This window comes from Xenopus tropicalis, chromosome 2, assembly GCF_000004195.4.
Source record: "Xenopus tropicalis strain Nigerian chromosome 2, UCB_Xtro_10.0, whole genome shotgun sequence".
Classification (NCBI taxonomy): Eukaryota; Metazoa; Chordata; class Amphibia; order Anura; family Pipidae; genus Xenopus; species Xenopus tropicalis.
In genome coordinates this window covers 3,226,139-3,232,061 of record NC_030678.2, presented here as the reverse complement: position 1 = coordinate 3,232,061, position 5,923 = coordinate 3,226,139, and positions in this window count along the sequence as shown.

Here is a 5,923-nt window from a genome sequence, read left to right as displayed (position 1 = left end):
CTTCACCTCCTACTGCAGATGCACCGTCTGTCACTGGTCAGCTGACTCCTGCCTCGTCCTGCGCCTGCGCTACAAAACGCGAGAAGCGTATTTCCGGGCCGCCATCTTTGGGTAGGGCAGAGCGGGCCTGGAAAGCTGGGCAGTATAGAAATGTCCCTCTGTATATATGAGTAATAGGCTCTTTCAGCTATAGAATCTCCGTTACATTGTGGGGCTGCGTCTTGAGTAACCGCACCCAGACCCCTCCAATGACTGATCTGCCCATACTAAATTAGAGAAGGACGTAATGATGGTAGGGCGCTTCAGCCTCATTGGTTCATTTACCTTTCCCTCATTTTTAATTATCTCAGCCATAAAGCAGGGCAGGACTGCTGCTTACAATGGGGGGATCAGATAGGATCTGTGCCACTGTGACAGAATGCTCTGTTATACAGATAGCTAGAATCTCAGCCATAAAGCAGGGCAGGACTGCTGCTTACAATGGGGGGATCAGATAGGATCTGTGCCACTGTGACAGAATGCTCTGTTATACAGATAGCTAGAATCTCAGCCATAAAGCAGGGCAGGACTGCTGCTTACAATGGGGGGGGGGATCAGATAGGATCTGTGCCACTGTGACAGAATGCTCTGTTATACAGATAGCTAGAATCTCAGCCATAAAGCAGGGCAGGACTGCTGCTTACAATGGGGGGATCAGATAGGATCTGTGCCACTGTGACAGAATGCTCTGTTATACAGATAGCTAGAATCTCAGCCATAAAGCAGGGCAGGACTGCTGCTTACAATGGGGGGATCAGATAGGATCTGTGCCACTGTGACAGAATGCTCTGTTATACAGATAGCTAGAATCTCAGCCATAAAGCAGGGCAGGACTGCTGCTTACAATGGGGGGATCAGATAGGATCTGTGCCACTGTGACAGAATGCTCTGTTATACAGATAGCTAGAATCTCAGCCATAAAGCAGGGCAGGACTGCTGCTTACAATGGGGGGGGATCAGATAGGATCTGTGCCACTGTGACAGAATGCTCTGTTATACAGATAGCTAGAATCTCAGCCATAAAGCAGGGCAGGACTGCTGCTTACAATGGGGGGGATCAGATAGGATCTGTGCCACTGTGACAGAATGCTCTGTTATACAGATAGCTAGAATCTCAGCCATAAAGCAGGGCAGGACTGCTGCTTACAATGGGGGGGATCAGATAGGATCTGTGCCACTGTGACAGAATGCTCTGTTATACAGATAGCTAGAATCTCAGCCATAAAGCAGGGCAGGACTGCTGCTTACAATGGGGGGGGGGGGGATCAGATAGGATCTGTGCCACTGTGACAGAATGCTCTGTTATACAGATAGCTAGAATCTCAGCCATAAAGCAGGGCAGGACTGCTGCTTACAATGGGGGGATCAGATAGGATCTGTGCCACTGTGACAGAATGCTCTGTTATACAGATAGCTAGAATCTCAGCCATAAAGCAGAGCAGGACTGTTGCTTACAATGGGGGGATCAGATAGGATCTGTGCCACTGTGACAGAATGCTCTGTTATACAGATAGCTAGAATCTCAGCCATAAAGCAGGGCAGGACTGCTGCTTACAATGGGGGGGATCAGATAGGATCTGTGCCACTGTGACAGAATGCTCTGTTATACAGATAGCTAGAATCTCAGCCATAAAGCAGGGCAGGACTGCTGCTTACAATGGGGGGATCAGATAGGATCTGTGCCACTGTGACAGAATGCTCTGTTATACAGATAGCTAGAATCTCAGCCATAAAGCAGGGCAGGACTGCTGCTTACAATGGGGGGATCAGATAGGATCTGTGCCACTGTGACAGAATGCTCTGTTATACAGATAGCTAGAATCTCAGCCATAAAGCAGGTATAGATATTTTAATGAAAAAAAACAACTTGGGTATCATGTTTAATTTGCAAGGGACTTTTGGGTCTGGGTCACAGGTCCCCTTTAATATGGTTTCACTGCTAGATTTGTATTTGAGAAGGACTATTCCACTCCCCTTAGTCGTTCTCACCCTAGTGGTGATGGTTCCTCTGCTTCACTAGGGGGGAGATTTACTAATCCACGAACGGTCTGAAGGCATCCAAATGCGTTTTTTTCGTAATGATCTGTATTTTTGTGACTTTTTCGTATGTTCCGCGACTTTTTCGCATATTTTCCGCTGCTTTTTCGTCGGCATCGTGAAAAAATCGGATTGGTTTTTCCGCCGTTTACAATCGCTCAATACAAAAAAATCACAACGGCGACAAAATAGTCGTGCAAAATATGATAAAGTCACGGCGGCGATGCAAAAGTCGAGACAAATACGGAAAAATTGCGACGGCGACGAAAAAGTCCCAAAATTTTCGTTTCCAATCCGATTTTTTTCCCTTTCGCAATTCGGATTAGTAAATCTCCCCTAGGTGTCACACAATAGAAATAGAAGCATATAGAGAGACCTCTTTTTGACATTATTATTATTATTATTAACATTTATTTATAAAGCGCCAACATATTCCGCAGCGCTGTACAATAAGTGGGTTTCATACATTGGACATACAGAGTAACATATAAAGCAACCAATAACCGATACAGGAGGTGAAGGGAGCCCTGCCCAAAAGAGCTTACACTCTACAAGGAGTAACATATAAAGCAATCAGTAACCGATACAGGAGGGGAAGAGAGCCCTGCCCCAAAGAGCTTACACTCTACAAGGAGTAACATATAAAGCAATCAGTAACCGATACAAGAGGGGAAGGGAGCCCTGCCCAAAAGAGCTTACAATCTACAAGGAGTAACATATAAAGCAATCAGTAACCGATACAGGAGGGGAAGAGAGCCCTGCCCAAAAGAGCTTACACTCTACAAGGAGTAACATATAAAGCAATCAGTAACCGATACAGGAGGGGAAGAGAGCCCTGCCCAAAAGAGCTTACACTCTACAAGGAGTAACATATAAAGCAATCAGTAACCGATACAGGAGGTGAAAAGAGCCCTGCCCAAAAGAGCTTACACTCTACAAGGAGTAACATATAAAGCAATCAGTAACCGATACAGGAGGGGAAGGGAGCCCTGCCCAAAAGAGCTTACAATCTACAAGGAGTAACATATAAAGCAATCAGTAACCGATACAAGAGGTGAAGAGAGCCCTGCCCAAAAGAGCTTACAATTGTTTCTTATTAGCAAGACAAGGGTTCTGAATTAATATTAGGGTAATGCCCCACGAGTAGATCAGTCGCCCGCGATAATTCTCTGTTACTGTGGGCAGTAACAAGCAGGTAGGTACTTAAGACACATGGGACACAGGCCCTCTGTTAACATACTGTACCTAATATCTATAATATTATACAGTAACTAATATATATGTAGATATGGCACTTAAAGGGGACAAATTGAGTAAAAAACAATATTGTGCCAACATCTAAATATAGAAGGAATGTGCTTTAACAAGTAGTGTCAGGGTATTTATTATAACCCCCACTAGCCCCGCCCATCTGTTCCACTTCCTGTTGCCTCCATTCCCAGGCTGTGCAGGGGCCCCAGCGGCTCTCAGCGCACTGCACCGTAGGATGGGAGCCAATCAGCAGCTAGGCTGACCTGGTAGGGAACTGAAGCCTGGCTTTGCTTGTGTGACTTCAAGTATAAGTATTATATGCAACTGTAGGGACACCGGGTTAATGTCTCCTTTGGTTTGGAAATCCCCTACTTCAAATTTCCCTCTATTCCATATAAGTCCTAGTATCCGGCTTGTTTAGTACTCCCCACTAGCCCAGGAAGCCTATGGCCGATGAAAGCCCAGCCCCCAGGTTTGCCCAGGAGCAGTAACCCATAGCTACCAATAAAATGCTTGCTTCTTAACAGGTGACTAGAACATTCTACCTGCTGATTGGTTACTATAGGTTACTGCTCCCGAGGAAACTTACTGCCTTATATTACATAACCCCACAAGTCTGTTTCTTTTTGGCATTCAACTACTAACCAGGTTGAATGTCTGTTTGTGGGGCCTGGGGCACTAATGCCCCAGCAATGGGTTCTGCTCTGGAGGGACAAATCCTTTAGAGAAGTGGGAGCCTGTTAGACAACAATATGAAAACATGCACATTCCAGCGTATATAAAGAATATGTGGGTGTAAGGTGCCGGAAAAACTGTGTGACATGAAAACAGAACATTTGCCAGTGGCTAAACCCAAAGGGGTGGAGCTGATGGCATCAGGGGAGGGGTAGTGATGCTGGGGGTGGGCATAATGACACTCCACTCACACACTGACCTATCTACCCACTCACATACAGACCCACACTGACCTATCCACTCACATACAGACCCACACTGACCTATCCACTCACATACAGACCCACACTGACCTATCTATCCACTCACATACAGACCCATACTGACCTATCTATCCACTCACATACAGACCCACACTGACCTATCCACTCACATACAGACCCACACTGACCTATCCACTCACATACAGACCCACAAAGACCTATCCACTCACATACAGACCCACAAAGACCTATCCACTCACATACAGACCCACAAAGACCTATCCACTCACATACAGACCCACACTGACCTATCCACTCACATACAGACCCACACTGACCTATCTACCCACTCACATACAGACCCACACTGACCTATCCACTCACATACAGACCCACAAAGACCTATCTACCCACTCACATACAGACCCCACACTGACCTATCCACTCACATACAGACCCACAAAGACCTAATCACTCAATACAGACCCACACTGACCTATCCACTCACATACAGACCCACACTGACCTATCCACTCACATACAGACCCACAAAGACCTATCTACCCACTCACATACAGACCCACACTGACCTTACCACTCACATACAGACCCACACTGACCTATCTAGACCTCACATACAGACCCACACTGACCTATCCACTCACATACAGACCCACATAAGACCCTATCTACCCCCACTCACATACAGACCCACACTGACTACTAGACCTATCATACATCCACAATACAGAGACCTACACCACTATACTGACCTATCGATCCACTCACATACAGACCCACACTGACCTATCTATCCACTCACATACAGACCCATACTGACCTATCTATCCACTCACATACAGACCCACACTGACCTATCCACTCACATACAGACCCACACTGACCTATCCACTCACATACAGACCCACACTGACCTATCCACTCACATACAGACCCACACTGACCTATCTATACACTCATACATAAACCATATATGCCAACATCAATACTAACTGTAGGTTTTAGTATAACAATAGCCTTGGGTATCCTGCTTCTTCAAGAGAATTAGTCAACTTGTTATCTAAAAAATACAAAAATCCCCAGATCCTCCTCAATTAATAATCCCCCCAACTCCTTCCCATTTAGTGTATAACTTGCATTATACTGTATATATACATATATTATTTCTGCCAAAGTACTTTTTAACATTGAACCTCATTTTCCATTTTCTTGCCTTGTTTTCCAATTTTATCAAATCTCTGTGCAAAGTGGCAGCACCCTGCATCAAACTTATAGTTTTGCCCAATTTACTTTCATCAGTAAAAACACAGACAGCGCTGACAGTACTCACCTCCAGGTCATTAATAAACAAGTTAAAAAGCAAAGGCCCAAGGACACAGCTCCTTTCATTATGCAACATGTTAAGTTACAAACATATGTATTTAAAACACGAATGGCTAAACAGAAGCAATGCTCGTCCCATTATTATGGCCCCCTGCCAGCCACTCTGACCCAACTTCCTGTAAGGCAGGGATCCCCAACCTTTTATACCAGTGAGCCACATTCAAATGGAAAAACGTGTTGGGGAGCAACACAAGCATGGATAAAGTTCCTGGGTGTGCAAATAAGGGCTATTATTGGCTATTTGGTAGCCCCTA